The 17271-nt window shown below is 40.9% G+C and overlaps 1 protein-coding gene across 15 annotated transcripts in view; it reads right to left on the bottom strand.

Moving 5' to 3' along the window:
• Positions 1 to 9650: 9650 nt before the first annotated feature.
• Positions 9651 to 17271, bottom strand: part of LOC140623439 (eukaryotic translation initiation factor 1-like) — a 141252-nt gene continuing 133631 nt past the window's right edge. For 11 of the 15 annotated variants that reach the window (XR_012023038.1, XR_012023040.1, XR_012023039.1 and 8 more), the window contains 2 exons: positions 10878 to 11105; positions 9651 to 9973 (listed from right to left, as the gene is read on the bottom strand). The gene's annotated coding sequence lies outside the window, so the exon portion shown is untranslated. The remainder of the gene's footprint in view (positions 9974 to 10877; positions 11106 to 17271) is intronic. The other 4 variants (XR_012023042.1, XR_012023043.1, XR_012023048.1 and 1 more) reach the window with 1 other exon arrangement.

Raw genomic sequence — 17271 nt, 5'->3', positions numbered from 1 at the left:
ACAGAAGAACATCAGGCAGCAGTTGAGGTTGGAAATCCTGAATTTGTAGCAGTATCCATCTCACTGTTGTATGTGTTTCTCTAGCAACACTCAAAAGACTATGTTTAAGCAGACGGTTGGGACAGATTCAGGCTGGGTTGTGGAGAGGCAAGTTCTTTGAAAAGACAAGGGACAAACAGTAGAGACTATCGACAAGACAGGGATTACTGGATAATGGAAAAAGTAAAGTCAGAAAGGGACTGGAGGACATGTAAGGGTTAAGGGGCCAGACATTTCGGTAAATTGAAGACAAGTTGATTGTGCTGAGTGGGAGTGAGTGACATACTTGAACTTATGATTTTAGAGATGACACAGTTTATGGAAGTTCAACTCCGAGGGAGTCATGCCCAAGTGTGCAGAAAAACATCCTGCTGCTCCCCAAATTAGGTTACAAATGGTAGAAGTCACCTAAAACCTTGTGCATTATTCCTTTTGCATTCTTGTTGGAATTCCTCTGTAAACTACCCTGGGTGAGTGCTCCTCACCAACCCCCCCCACCCCCCCCACCCCCCACCCCCCCGCAAAAGCTATATCACAGGTTCCTTGTCCCCAGCCTTCTGACATCCCCTCACGGGAACACCTTGTCCTCACTGCATGGAGGGCTCTTTAAAACAAGGCCAGAAAATAAATAAATAAATAAATAAATAAATAAATAAATAAATAAATAAAAAATAAATAAATAAAAACAAGGCCAGAGGAAGAGTTGACAGCACTGAGTTAGCCCTTGTGGGCCTTACACACCACATCTTCACTGCTTGCCTTATGGAAGACAATCGAAAGATACAACTAATAATCGATATTTACAAAGCCTTTTATAATTTACAAATTTGTTTTATTGATCTAATTTATCAACCCCCTGTCGCTATCATACCTTTTTTACAGGTGAGGAAAATAGAGGCTCGGTGAAGTAGAGTCCACATTCACAAAGCTTGTTCTTTCTCTTCATCCCACGCACCGGATCCGACACCGTCTTCTTTGACTCGCTCCCCACCCATTCAACCATACGCTGCAGTTCGTGTTGTCCCTGAGCTACCTCTTGACCTGCACATACTCTGTCCACACCTCTTTCTATTTGCCTTACAACACTCTCCTGTGATATATTAACTCACTGGTGTGTGCACTATACTAGACCATCACAGAAGGCCCAGCACCTGGCACAGAGGATGGCTCCTGAGTGGTTGTGCAGTAAAGAAGGGGAAAACTCTGGAAAGAATGGGGAAGGTAAAGAGCATCTGTGAATAGCCAGTGCTTCCCCTGGTCAATCTGATGACAACCCTCCAGCTGTTAGGGTTTTCCAGTCTGCCTGCTCACACTATGTTGTGTAAAGGGATGGCCCGAGGGCTTGGATCGACAGACCCAGATACACTACAGGTAGGACTCCAGGGAGACTGGCATTTAGGAAATGGAAGTTTCATAGGCAGATAATCTCTTCGGGACCTGTGGGTTTGAGGAAGAAAAGGGCAGGAAGGAGAACAGAATTTTTACAGCCTTGTATATAAAGATCTCCTTGTAAAACCAAACTTCAAAGGGAGAGAGAATATCACTCCTTTCCAAGGAGCCTCATTAATTATCGCAGCATCTCTGCAAGGGAAGAACAGTGGAAGGAATATTTCTCAAATGAGGAAGCTGAGTGTGAAATGGCTTGATGACCGGCAAACCAGAAAAATAAAATCCCGTGTATTTCCAGACTCCTCTTCTAAAGCGCCAGCAACCTCCACTAGGCCATTCAGCCACTCATTAAAGAAACATGTACAGAGACCCTGCTTTCTGCCCGGCACCATGCCAAGACCCAGAAAACACAGTCCCTGACCTACAGGATTTCGTGTCTCATCTGATCACCAGTGAAGTTTGCAGAGAGTCTAAACGGGAGAGCGAATAACTGTGACACAGTGTGCTAAGTGCAAGGACAGCAGTATGAACAAAAAGCAAAGGCGTCAGAGAGGAGAGAGATTCCTTTTGCCTGGCAAGGTCAAAAAGAAGACCTGAACTGAAATCTTTGTTCATCACAAGATTTTGAGAGCTGGCATTAGCAAAGTCCTGGATTAAATACTTGGAATGAAGCAGTGAAGGGAGGACAAGCTTCCCACCACAGGACTATGTTTGCATCATCTTCCAGAAATAGTCATCCACACCCCTGCCCCACCAGCTAGGGAGATGAACTACGCTGAGTGGTCATAATCCCTCATACTTACCCAGCACTCACCATTTACTACGCTGATGTTGTTACACGAATTATCACATTCAATTCTGTAAGTAAAAAATATTTATATCCCCACTTTACAGATGAAGGTGGTTAGAGGGATTAAGGAACATGCCCAAGAGTTCACGCAGATTACTATGTTATTTTGAGAACAGTCCCTGATTGAATTAATGAGGGTGATTAATTGTTTTGGTCACGTGTATGTTGAGTTATACAGAGTAGCATTCCTTTTTGTGGCTCAAAATTAATAGCACTCATTTATTTAAATAAAATTAACACTGACCTTTCATGTAAATTTTTTCCTTCTCTCAGCGACGCTTAAACTTTCCCTCCCCCTAAACCCTCTGAATATAAATGTGGAAAAAATAATTCCTTGCATGTCGGGTAACGGGCTCCATAGTTGAGACGATGGACGACGGTCCCATAAGTTCAAAACACCTTTCATCCAAGCACTAATGGTGATTTATACTTAAAGAAACAGCATTTCTTTTAAAGCTTCAGCTCAAAATATCCTTGACTGGGTGTGTTAAACCAAAGCATCTAATTAGAGATGACTTAGAGTAATACCTTTCTTTGTCACTTAATATCCTCTAACCACAAAAATCCAGAGGTTTGTACCTGTACCACAGAAACCTCACTTCCAAGGGCAGGATAATCATTCCATAGGCTTTTAGTCTCCTGAACTCAGGCACCGGGAACTTCAGGACTCATTCCCACTATTCCCATAATGAAAAATTCTTGATCACCTCACTCTTCCAGCAGAATTAGGTAGAATCCAAACAACACATAGTCACTTAAAGAAAAGTGACTTGCCGGGGAATTAATTATTCAGGATGGCCATCAGCTAGGATGGCACTTCAATGTTCAACTTTTAGCCTCAAACCGTCTGGGTTTGAATCCCATTGCCTCTACTCAGTAAGAATGTGACATTGGGCTAGTTACTGAAACTTGCTGAATCTAACTTGCCTCGCTAGTAATGTACAGATGATAACTGGTAGAGATTGCAAGTTGCCCAGGGACCTAATGGGTTTACTTTTAGTTAGGATTTCAAAGAAGCCTGAACATCTGTAAATAAAATACTATTGTCAGTGCTGGAATTCTTTCTCTTCTTTTCCCCCACAGTAGTGGAAGAGGGGGGGAACATGATTCCTGGCTCTACTATGTTTCCTTGTTTCCCTTATGACCAAGTGTGGCCATGACTAAGTTATCTTTAATGGAATATGAATAGAAATCAGGTGGGTCACTTCTAGGTCGGGACACAGGGATACTGAGGGAACACTCCTCCGTGCATTCCTTCCCCCTCCTCCAGCTACAAATGGTAACAACTACAATCATCATGAGGCACCACCCCGCTCTCCTGGGTCCCTAGAGGACTACATGGAACATAGACATGTGTTTACAGGATTTGTGAGGGAGACTTTGATCCTGTTTGAGTCACGACTTTTTGGGGTATTTATAGAATAATAGTATCTCGATCGTAAAATAGTAAGGATTGGTAAAGATAATGCACGTGCCTTCAGCACATAACTTTACTGAGCATCAGCTATTAACGTGAGAGGATAGTACAGTGGTTAAAAATGGGAGTCTTGCACGCGGAGTGTGTGTTCAAGTTCTGGCCATATTTCCCAAAAATCTCTTTAAATGGAGAGATGTTTTATAGTGAGGAGAGAAAGAGATGAGAAGTCTCCTTCCTATTCAGGATCTGTCTCAGAAAACCGGAGGGCAGAGCTAGGAATTCTCTGCATTATCATTGTGATGTTAGTTCCTTTTTTGCAGGGAAAGCTAACGAGTGCAGAGTGCTAAGTCCAGTGACTCAGAGCCCTCATTCGACCCAGAAAACCTCCAGCCAGATTATAGAAGGCACAAGGTCAAATAGATAAGAATCAAAAAGCCAAACAGAAGTCTCTAATTAATGCCAGCAATCTGCCCTTTACAGCTTCAGTTTGGTCACTAGTTGACAGTCAAATTAACTACAGTTCATTTCCTAGTACAGTCAACTTACAATTAGGCATAATAATGAAGGGAAGTAATGGCACTCGTGATTTAAAATAGCAAGTACTTCAAAAATAATTTTATTTGGCTTTGGCATCGTGTGCGTGTAGCATCTACAGGTACATACCCCATTTTATCATCGACACAGGGATTTGCACCCTCCCAAAAGAACTGGGAACAAATGGTCCAAATCTCTTTTTTCTTGTTAATTTTCTCTTCCCATGATAACTTTACACAGAACTAAAATAAAATCATTTCCTTCCCTACTAGTGTAATTATACAAAATCATTTCTGGACTGGTATCTTATTTATAGTTCAAGCATCTTTTAAATCTTAACCAACCCATCAGGTTTCTGGAAAATGTTATCCCCTACAGCATAGTAATAAGCTCTGCAAAGACTGTGGCTAAAAATAGTGTCCAGGATGCTGTGTTGTCCATCCACTTCTGTCTACCCCATTGGCCTCTGTATTTGTGCCCTGTTGTAAAGGGAGCGTTAGTCTAGGAACATGAAATTCTTTAATGAACCCTTTTCGGTTTGGTTGCTTTATTTCTAGGAGCTTCGTTTTAGTGGGGCTTCTCAGGAAGAAGAGTATTTAAGGACTCTAGGAGACTATTTGTTTCCTAACCTTTTGACCTATGTTGAGGGTCTGGTTTTCTCCAGGCACATTCTATTATCAACAATGGCTATACCAGGGCCACAGCACAGAGGGCTTAATTAGACCTGGGAAGAAAAAAACAAAAACAAAACAAAACAAAAAACCCTTGCACTCCATAGCTACTGATAAGAAAGCAGTAATATCACCTCCTAAATCAGTTTCTGGAAACTCAAAGAAAGTTGGGTTAGTAAACATTAGTTAACATATTCCCTTCCATTTAAATGTTTCTGCAGACCCTCATTTTATGATAGTGTTAAAAGCAATTTGGTGATAGGTAATGAAGATGAAAATGTACACCTCTACAGATCTAGTAATTCTACTCCTAAATATACATCATAGACGAGCACTCATATATACACACAAGAACATGTGCAAATGTATGTTCATTTCAGAATCCTTTAAGAAGGGAAAACTGGAAGTAACCTAAATGTCTACCAACAAGAGAGTGAAAAAAAATCTCATATGATGGAAGTTTATACTGCAGTAAAAATCTATCCAGTTTGATTTATAGTACTAGATAAGCATGAACTAATATAAAAACATAATTTTGAATGAAAACAGTCAGTAGTAGATATAGGTGTTCAATATACCATTTATATAAAAACCAAAATGTATAAAACAAAGCTAAGTATCATTTATGGAAATATACAGCTATTATTAGAGCTTATATAAATTTTAAAATGTGTCTGGAAATAATTAAAGCTCAAATTCAGGATAGAGCTTATTATGGAGCAGAGATGGGACGGTAGGAGGAAGAATGGGCTCAAGGAAGGTAATGGGTAACTCAACCAAATCTATAATGTCTTATTTCTTACAAAAAGATCTGAGCGACTATGGCAAAATATTAAAATGTGTCAAGCTCTCTGGGGCATCCACAAGCGTTCAGTTATAGTATTTTCTAGATTTTGCTTATGCCTGAAATATAGGATTTTCTCAAGTAGTCTCTTGATGGATGGATATGACAGTATGTCATTGCGTCATTAATGCTTACAACAGGGAATGTTGGTCATTGCTTTTCCAGGCAGTGACAGCTGAGAATAAGCCAGCATGTGGTGGAGATAAGGTCCCAAACCATCCTTAACTGCTATGAACCTATAAGCAGCAGCTGACATTATAGATGAAGCATTTATTAAGGACTAGACTGAGTGCCTAACATGCATTATGTCCTGTACTCCTTGCAACAGCTCCAGGGAGAAGATACTCTGGTTATTTCTATTTTATAGATGAGAAAACCAAACTGTAGAGAGTACAAGGTCCCGTGGTGAGTGGAGAAGCCAAGAGTCCAAGCAAGCCCTCTTGGGCTGTAACTACCACTATGTACTACCTCCTCATGTTTGGTACCCATCGTCTTTACAAATAGCTCTTCTCCAGAATTTTCAGGTTCAAAGTCCCTTGAGGTTCCCAGCAGAGGAGGTGTGGGAATCGCTGTGTACCAAGAGCCCCCTGACACAAGCTGAGGCTCTCGTGCAACCATCCCTCCTGCACACCTGCCTAGCACAGCTCCCACTGAATGGTCAGGACAACACTTTGGTGAACTTGAAAGCTGTCCTGTCAACAAGACCTTGACTTGGGAGGTAGGTTGGCTGCAGCCTCTCCTCGGGACAGCCCTGGAAGCAGCAACATTCATTCACAGCATAGATATATTCAGCAGCAGGCCTGAAACAGAGACGTCGTAAATCCCATCAAAATCTCCCCCATTATGTGACACACTTTGTTAGAACAGAATAAGGGGTTCGGCTCTGTTGGACCAAATCAAGTTGGTCTATGTGGAGTATCACATTTTAGATTCAAATCCCTGTTAAACCCTCTGCTTAGGCTCGTGGTTAACAATATTTTTATATCTGTCTGCAGAGATGACAGGCAGCCCAGCTCTCGAGCGGGCCCAGCGGCCTCTGCGTGGCTGCTTTTAGAGGCAGGCTCCATAGATGAAAGACAGAAATCCCACCACCCCAGTGTCTCCTGATTAGCCCGGAGAAAAGCTGAATGACAAACATGTTTCCAATCTGCCTGGCCCATGCAGGGAAATGGGGCAATCTGGACTGAAAAGGGATTTAGACTTTTGTTGTGTGCAAGGGAGGGGGGATGGAGAAAAAAGCTGATTTAAATCCATCCACAATGCTTTCCCACTTGGTGATCTCTCAGATAAGAAACAGGCTGGCTGTGCTTCAGACCCCTGCCACGCCCGTGCATCTTCCCTCTGCCCGCCGAGCCACTAGGTAATCTTGGCCCTCTCAGACAAAGTCAAATACTACAGAGATTATTAGCACTGGTCGTTTTAGGGCACTTGCTCTTTTGGCCAGAATCTTGTGATATGTTTGTTGATTAATAAAATCGGCCTACAGTAAAATTCCCTACAGAAGGTCTAGGTGAAAATAAGCATCAGTAACAGTGTATGTATATAGCTATTACCTATATATAACTAGCTACATAGCTAGTTAGCTATTCAGTTACTTACACTAATCATATTATCCCACACTGGTTTCTTAGTCACATGCAATGCTACATAAAATGATGGCAAAGCTCAGGTGGTAAACGCTGAGTGTTAAATACGTGATTTATTTATTGGACACACTGAATAAGACAGACTATTTTCATTTCTCTCTTCTCAGTAGAGAGAAGAGCCCCACAGATATTGAACGTATACATAGTTGATGCAGAGCTTCTTTTAACTATGTAAGTCAATGCATCATTCATCACTTTTTAGTACGTAATTGTATGTTCGGGTGGGTAGGGTTTGGGTGATGAATGTTTCTGAAAAACCTAGCAGCCAAACAGTTGGAAATACTGTCCTCTAAGAGCATATATTCAGGCTTCAAACAAATCATGTTTTTCCTTTTACGCTGCATATACTTGGGCATTGCTAAGATTATGCTGATGGAATAAAAGGGCAGGGTTCGGGGAAATCTCTTCCCTCCAAGAGCCTCTTTGCCAGGGCCTAGAAGTGGGAAGAGCAGCTATAAGATGGCTTCCTGCGACGCCCCTGGCTGCCTGGGTAAGTCCAGGGTGTATTGCTCCATTGGCATCAGTACAGTGCTTCTTCAAACACAATTATCAAGACAGTCCTCAGTGACCTCTTATTGCTGCTGTATTTGGGAAACTGCATTCAGATGCAGATTGACCCAAATCCTATCAACCCATTCAACCATGTGTGTGAGTGTGCGTGTATGTGTGTGTGCCCGCGCACGTTTGTGAACACACATCACACATGTATTTGCACTTACATAAATTCCCCCTAGAGCGTTTAAACCCCCAATCTAAAATTTCCAAATGAGGAGAAATGCTTATTTTCCCAGGCAACTTTGTCAATTGCTCTTGTGCTCTTCTTATAAATATTTCATAGCAAATATTTAACATGATTCTTTCCCCAATCGGATCAGCTTTGAAATGCTCCTCAAAGTGAATTCTCCCCTAACAATAGCTTGATGCAAAAGCTTTTTTTCTTCTCTTAAGCACAGGGTCTGCTGCCATAGCAGCACGAATAGTTCTTATTTAATGGAAAAGAAAAGATACTTTACATTGATTCAGTAGTCCACAAAGGTGGGGGCGGCGGAAGGCACAGCACATGCGTACCTTGCGCTCAGATGTGGAGGCGTAGCCTACCTTGACCTCCCCTCCCCCAGCACGCCTGTGATGATTACCCAGCCTACATTAGAACTGTAATGGGAAGTGACAAGTTTATGTAAATGATCCACATACGGATTTTGCTCTTGTAAAACAGAGCAGTTACTTTGGGCTTTCTAATTATTTCATGCCTTGTGGTTCTCTGATGGGGCAGAGATGACTATACTTGAAAAGTGTCTTGTGATTGACAGACTTTTGTCCCCCTGGAGCTCATTAGGGCTCTGGCTTTGGAAGATGGGAAATAACCCTACCGGGCACCAAAAAAGAAAAGAAGAATTCACCCAGCACCAGTGATTCTGTAGATTCATTTGTTCAGATTTATGTTTTGTTGGGGAAACAGTGTTATCAGAAAAGTGCACCATTGCCTTCCTGATCCAAACAGGCTCTCTGCTTTGGTGCTTTTGATTTTTAAAGCCTGCATTTAGAGTCACACAGGCTGTATGATGTAGGACTTGAAGAGGATGAAATGCCAATAGGATTTTTCACAAAGAGGCAGGGAAGAGAGTCAGGTGAGAGGAGCAGTGTGCCACATGGAGCAGCTACAGACTCCAAACAGACACTGACCACTATTGTCACTTTGCAGACTCAGCATGACCTGTTCCAGAGTCCCATCAGTGGAGAAATCAATGAAGGGAGCACTAAAATGGAATAACTGATTAGGAAAGTCTGCTTTTCTGCCCAGTTTAAATACACCCTGGTGAGAAGAAGTGCTGGGATGGGGGCAAGATTGTGGAGGAAAAAATCATAAAGCTAGAAAGACTTTAAGGGCCTTTCCATTTTATGGATTAGGAAATTCACAGATAGAAAGCCACAGTGCTAGCCAGCAATACAGCCAAAACTAGACTGTAGCCTTCTACCTAAAACCCATTTCTCTGGGGCAGAACCAGAAAGGGGCTAGGAATGGGGAAGACCAGGTGACGTGAGGTCCGCCATTGGATGAAACTCTAAGATAAGGAAGCCAAAATCTGTTAGTCTAAATAGAGTAGGGTCAGATTTTGTAGCCAGTATACTTTAATGTGTAAAAATTTATCATTTTTTGTTTCTGTAACTGATCTTGCTCTCAAGTTACAGATGACCAGGTAGGAGAGGAAACAAATATTCCTCTTAATTAAAGTAAGTTCAGTGTCTCTCAATTTAAAAGTTTCATTCAGCATTGTTTATTTTCTTTTGGATGAATATTCAGTCAAATTTAGCATACACACTTCCTAACCAGGGCCATTTGTCTTCTTTCAAAAGTTCCCTAATCCCATGCCAATTTCCTCAAGAATGCATCTGGATGTGTTGTGTCTTTGTAGTGACTAGAGGAACTAACTGGTTTAAGTGCAGGAGTGTGGGCTCTTCTCTGGTTCTTTGATGCCTCCTCAGCCATGTCTACTGTCAGGTAGATGGGCATGCTGGTAAGCAGATGGGCATCGCCACGCATAGAGTTAAGTTTCCTTTGAATGCAGGAAGTCATCTTGGAACCTAAGAGGGAGAAAGAAGGATATGTGTTCAAAATGAGATTGTATTAATCTATAAGCTACTCTGATACTTTCTTATATTTAGCAAATTTTAGTACCACCCCATGCCCTTATAATGGCCTTTTCCACCTCTATCATTGTCCATGAAGTATTCGTGAGGAAGTCAGAGTTGGTTATGAAAAACAAAGTAGCGACCACTAATTGCACATCTGAGCCAAGCAGGGTAAATGTTGGCTCCCTGCTGTATAAGCAACATGAAGCCAGCAATGAAGGCCCAAACTATGAATTGGAGATGAAGCAGTAGTTCAGGGGCTAGAGGAACAGGTTAACAAAACCAGGTATAAGTAGATGGGTGTATGGAAAGGAAAAGGCCAGCCTCCAAACAGATGCATGCTACAAAACTTCTAAGCTGAAGAGAATAGAAAGGAAGAAAGCTGCCCAACTCATTTTAAGGGGCTTATAAAAAGAACATTGATTCTAAAACTAGTATGAACAACGTACACACACAAAAAGTACAGGCCTATTTAACCTATAAAGGTAGGTGGGAAAATCCTATATAAATTGCTTCTATGTGAATCTAATATGTGTTGAAAAACAAACCCACATGAGGTTTATTTCAGGAATGCAAAAATGGTGTAATGTCAGAAAATCTATCTTAAAAGAGAAAAAAGAAAAATAAAGAAGAGAAAAATCTTTAAACCCAAAAGTATTTCATAGAATTTAATATCTACTTATGATTAAATAATAGTTTCAGTAGCCAGGACTAGAAGGGAACTGCTCTAATCTGATGTAGACTTTTACCAGAAGATGGAGGGAAATGTGATTATTGATGGAGAAGCCCTAAAAATCCTCAGTTCCTTTCAGGTTTAAAACAAAACAAATTTCTCATGATCCCTGCCCTACTTAACCTTTTATCAGATGTCCTCGCCAATAAAAATTTCCAAGTAGAAGACAAGAAGAAAAGCAGATTCTAAGATGTAGTGGTTTAAAACATGTCCATCGGGACACCTGGATGGCTCAGTGGTTGAGTAGTCAGCCTTTGGCTCAGGTTGTGATCCTGGGGTCCTGGGATCGAGTCTCTGCAGTCTCCCCACAGAGAGCCTGCTTCTCCCTCTGCTTGTTATCTGCCTCTCTCTCTGTGAATATATAAAACATATAATCTTAAAAAAAATAAAATATGTCCATAAATCAAATCAAAATAAAAAAGTGGGCCCTAATTTCTCTGCTCTTGAGTTTGGGCTGGATTTAGTGAGTTGCTTGTAATAAACTGAATAAGGTGAAGTCATGCTGAGGAATTTCTGACACTAAGATTCCTGGAGTCCCGACCTCAAAGACTGTGTGCTAATAAATGTCTATTTATTTTAAGGTGCTAAATTTAGGAATAAGTTGTTTGTTCCAATTGATAACTGATATATAAATATTGTATTAAGAGATACTAAATCATCATTTATTGCTGACACTATGCCCACCTGCATAGAAAATCCGACAGCACTTACGGAATTATTAAAACTACTGAGAGTTCAGCAAGTTTACCTTAATTCAAGATCAACTTACAAAAGTCAAGTGTTTTCTATCCCAGCAATAACCAACTAGTAACTAAGTATCATTCACAATAACAGTCAGACTATAATGTATCTGGGAATCAGTCTTACAATGAATGCACAAGACATTTTTATGGAAAAAATATTAAAATTTTATTAAAATATAGAAGATTGAATAAATAGAAACATATACCACATTCGTGGTTGCTGACTTAATATTAAAGATATTTCAGCTCTTGGGCAGCCTGGGTGGCTCGGCGGTTTAGCGCCTCCTTCTGACCAGGGTGTGATCCTGGGGACCCCAGATTGAGTCTCACGTTGGGCTCCCTGCATGGAGCTTGTTTCTCCCTCTGCCTGTGTCTCTACCTCTCTCTCTCTCTGTGTGTGTCTCTCATGAATAAATAAATGAATAAAATATTTTTAAAAATATACTTCAGCTATTCCTCAGTTAATTATAATTTCAATGCAAAGACAATAAAAATGGCCAGCCAGATTTCTCACCTACCTGGATGGCTTACCATCATCTATCACTGTGTCCTCTAAACACCGAATACCTTAAATACCATGCTCTGCCCTTATCACTAGAATTCCTCTGCTTGCCTTCAGCTGGGTCTGTATCAAGGGCCTATCTCACCCCAGTGGCCATGTCTCTTTTCCAAGTCTCAGCCCTATGAGTTCTGGCTCACCTTATTTATTTACTGAGCTCCAAGCTTCTGTTGTGAGTTGGGCTGTGATAAGAGAGGGCAAAAGAGGAAGGGGTAGAGGAAAGAGGGCACAACAACAATGATAACAACATTTGGATCCTGTGCAGATAAGACCCCTTTGGAGGCAGTTTCACTATGAAGCCAAGGGACCCTAAGATGGGAGCCTGATTACCAATGCATTTGAACAAACCTATGGAGCACAGTTATCTGCATTAATGAAAACTACTAGGAGTGAAGACTTTTGTGTGAAGTTTAGGAAAGATATCAGGAGAAAAGATGCTCGAACTGTGTGGTATTCTAGTTAGCAGACCAACCTAAACAGCATTTTTTCTTTTTAAAAAAACTTTTATTTGAATTCAAGTTAGTTAACATACAGCATATTATTAGTTTCAGGGGTAGAATTTCATGATTCATCAGTTGCATGCAAAACCCAGTGCTCATTACATCCAGTGCCCTCCTTAATGCCCATCATCCAGGTATCCCATCCCCCCACCACTTCCCCTCCAGCAACCCTCAGTTTGTTTTCTATCATTAAGAGTCACTTATGGTTTGTCTCCCTCTCTGTTTTTATCTTATTTTTTCCTCCCCTTTCCCTATGTTCATTTGTTTTGTTTCTTAAATTCTACATGAGTGAAATCGTATGGTATTTGTCTTTCCCTGATTGACTTATTTTGCTTAGCATAATACCCTTTAGTTCCATCCATGTTATTGCAAATGGCAAGATTTCATTCTTTTGATGGCTAAGTAATATTCCATTTGCTCTCTAAATATATGCCACATCATCTTTATCCATTCATCTGTTGATGGATGTCTGGGATTTTTTCATATTTTGGCTTTGTGGACATTTCTGCTATAAACATTGGGGTGCATATGCTCCTTTGGATCACTATTTTTGTATCCTTTGGATAAATATCTAGTAGTTCAGTTGCTGGGTCATAGGGTAGTTCCATTTTTAACTTTTTGTGGAAACTCCATACTGACAAACAACATTTTTACTATCTTCATGAATGAAACAGTAGGTTAAAAAATTAAAAAACTAATTTAGACTTGGTGTAGCATAGGGCAAAGATAGATATGATATAAGGCTCTACCAAAAATAGGATCATCTGGGGATTCCTGGGTGGCTTAGCAGTTTAGTGCCTCCCTTCAGCCCAGGGCATGATCCTGGAGTCCCAGGATCGAGTCCCACATCAGGCCCCCTGCATGGAGCCTGCTTCTCCCCTCTGCCTGTGTCTCTGCCTCTTTCTCTCTCTGTGTGTGTCTCTAATGAATAAATAAATAAAATCTTTTTTAAAAAATAGGATCATCAAACCAGAAGTTCCTTTCATCCATTAACCTTCCATTCTTGATGGGGAATGCCATTTAAAAAATTATCTGAATGCCCTGAGCAGTGACGGGATGCAGTTGTAAAGGATTAGACTCCATGCAAAGGCAAATCTTGGCCCCTTCACCTAGAATCTGCATTCTAATATATTCATACCCTCACTTTTCCTGACTTATTCCTATTCATGCTTCAAAACTCAACTTTGATGTCAGCATCTCTGGGATGCTTTTCTTTATACCTCTTCCTTCTACCTCAGTTTTCACTAATTGCCCCTTTTTAATCCACCCTGAACTGTCCCTTTCATAGACTTGTCACCCAAATTGGGTTTGTTTTGTCATCTCTTTACACACTAGACTTTGAGCTCTTTAAGGGAAGAAGCTGTGTCTTTAATTTCTATCTTCCAAAGACCCAATATAGCACCTTAAAGATACTCTCAATAACATTCACTCACTGAATGAATGAGTGAATAAATGTCATTGCTCCTATAAAAAGGGAATTAGATGTAATGTGTAGAGATAAAAGGAATGTGTATGCATAACAGAATAGCATCACTAAGCCAGATCTGAAGGACAAGTAAAAAGGAGAAATAATGAAAGTGCCGAAAGGCATGGAGGCAAAACTGGAAGACAAGAAAGAGGTGGTGGGTAAGGATTTAAACAGAGAAAAATAAAGAAGATACTGTTTAGGCTGTAATAGGGGGAAGGCAAAGAAGAATATTTCCAAAAGCTACACAAGAGAGTGCAATAAGAAGAAAGGAGGAGTAAAAAAAGTCTTGAGAAGTGAAGATAGGGAGGGTAGGTTTTCAGAAGACTTGATCTTATCAGAGTTTCCCACAGAGGGAAGGTGGAGGATAAAGAAATTAGGGAAATTAAGGAATGGGAAGCATAAAGAAAAAGAAGACAATGAATGCCCAAGAAGCTATATAAAGAGCAGAAATGCCACGTGGAAGAGTAGAATAATAACAATAACATTCGTTGAGCATTTCCTTGGCCACTGTGCTTGTTTCATTTACCCCTTATGACAGCAGACACTATTTTACAGATGAGGAAACAATGACCGGGAAAGATGAAGTACCATGCTTAAATTCACAGTTAGCAAAAGTGGAAATGGGACTTCAATCCAGATCTTTCATCTCTGAAGCTCAGAACCTGAGACAAAAAGAAAGGAGACAATGAAACCAATGGGGGAATTGCAAGAAGAAAAGACTTCTGGAGGAAGCCCAAGTGTACCAAGCACATTCATCAAATACATGTAACACACAACTCCAAGTGGGACTGCACAATACAAATAGTGAGAGAATGTTGGAATTAGGCCTTCGGTGCTCTGAAGGAGTAACTTAAGGAAAAAACAAAACAAAACCCCAGGCAGAATGTTTTCTTTTATGCATTAAAGTCTGAGAATTTCTCTGTAGGAAGAGACATAAACTTGTTTAGATAGAAGGTAGACTCCCGAGTCTCTAAACAGGGCTCCGGTTTCATAAGAAAGTAGACAGTTCTCTACATGATGAAGTGGGGAGGAATTTAAATTGGGGGGAATAAATGCATGGAGGAGGAAGAAGAAATGAGTAGGCAAGGATGTGGCTCTGTGGAGAGAGGGTTGAAGCAATAAAGGTCCTCCAGCTAAAGAGTGCCTGAGAGAGAAATGAAATGGGAGACCTGAAGTAGCTCATTGGGTTTATGAAGCATCTCTATGGGATTGAGTTCAGATTTGGGCTAAGGACTCCCACACAATCTTCAGCAAAGGCAATGAAAAATAAACCATTCTGAATATGGCTATATTTCTTGTATAAAATGTTGAGGGGTGTCAGATCACAATATGGTTTTAAGTGGAGTCAAGAAAGCCTATTTGACAAGAGGAGAGCTAAATCTGAATTGCATGTATACTAATACTTTTAAAACAAACCATGAAGCATCATATATCAAAAGCCTGGAAAACTAGAAGTGCTACCTACATGCCAGCAAACTGTACTACTTGGAGCCTAACATCCTAAAGAAAGAATAGATGATATACATGAAGATTTTGCCATTATTTCATTGGAGAAAGAAGGTGAGGAAAATGAAATGCCCAGCAACAAGTGACTGATTAAATAAACTATCATGCATATGTGCAACTGAATACTACCGACCCACAAAAAATTCTATTGTAGAGTCATTCATTTGGCAAATATTTATTGAGGGCCTTCAGTATAGCCAGTGCTATCCTAAGCACTGATGACTCATTGGAGAACAAGTCTCTGCCCTCCTGGAAGTTACATTCTAGTGAAGGAGAGAGAAAAGACTACATGCAAGTAAACAAATAAATTAGTAATATAATTCAGATGGTGACAAGTGCTTGAGCAGAGTAAAAAAGGAAGATAGAAATCAACTCAAGTGTAGAAGTTTATAAAGGTGTTCAAGTCTCATTGAGCATAGAATTGGCTACACAACAGGGCGATCTATCCTCTGGCCAGAAGTGTTCCTCTCTTGGGAATTGGGATCTCTACACCTGAACAACTCAGAGCTGTGAGGACAGGAAGCACAAAATCCCCAGTGAGTAACTGCGAGTGATGGTAAGCAGAACCACTCCTATTTCCACCCAGTCATTTCTAGATTCATGCATTTGGCCTATTGAGACACTCATCATTCACGTTTGTTGATTTATGGGGAATACGGTATTCTCAAGGATGGTTTCCATCCTCTAAAGCACCTCCAAGTAAATGCTTCAACTGTGGCTTGAACTAGTTCCATAATTCTACCAAGGTAGCACCTCCTGGCTAGTGCGGTACATAATACAACTGTAAAAGCGGGTCTACTGTGATGTCATTTGGGATCCTATAGAGGTGGATCACATTGTGAGCTTCCAGAATACAATAGTGACTGAGGTCCTGAAGGCAAGACCATATTCCAAACATGTGTCTCTTCCAGTCCAGATGCCCTTTCTAGGATAGAGGAGTCAAGGGGCCAAGTTGCTACATGTGGCTGGCCCTCGAGCCAGGATTCAGAGTTGGTCTCTCTTACAGACACTTGGACATTTGGCAACCGGGGCTACAATGTCTTTGGTTGGTGAGATTGTGTAGGAATCCCTAACCCTAGCCCAGGTCTGCAGCAAAACACTTCATAAATGTCAGTTCAGTTCAATAGACATTTCAGTTCTAACATCTCTCTAAGTCTGCTCTCTTGGCTGGAGAACCTTTTCTCCTCTAGTCCCCTCTCCTTAGAGTCTAATTCTTGCTTGCTCACTCCTCCTTTCCATTCTTAGCCTCCATGACTGTTCTGTTCATGCATTCATTGTACCAGCATCAGGTGATGACAGACACTGGCTGGTATCAGTTGGTTGAATTATTCTTCCTACTTAGTTGTTAGTTCCTCTTCCATGATGGGTGTTTTCTGGTGGTCAATTATATGTGGGTTCCAAAGGTCTTCATGCTGCATGCTCATTCCCATGTTAATGCACATGTCTTTAGTAGTCTCCCATTTTCCAATCTTTCTTCTTCTGAGATCTTGACCAGCTGCCTAAGCTATTTGCTGCTGCATACGAGTCTGTGTATATTCTAACCTCAGGCCACTCTCCACACAAAGTGGGTAACCAGGTGTACCACCATGTTTGCCACTGGGAGAATTTTCTGCCATCTTTGAATGACTGGTAGTACAGCTGCCCCCTCCCGTTTCAGTTTGCATATGCCAGGTGATAAATCCATGATCCAAAAAGGGCTTTTTCCTCCTCTGTTGGTCATAAAGTACGCTCAGAGGACCAT

This window comes from Canis lupus, chromosome 33 (genome assembly GCF_048164855.1).
Source record: "Canis lupus baileyi chromosome 33, mCanLup2.hap1, whole genome shotgun sequence".
Taxonomy (NCBI): domain Eukaryota; kingdom Metazoa; phylum Chordata; class Mammalia; order Carnivora; family Canidae; genus Canis; species Canis lupus.
The sequence above is the reverse complement of the archived record's forward strand: the minus strand, read 5'-3'. Positions and strand labels throughout refer to the sequence as shown.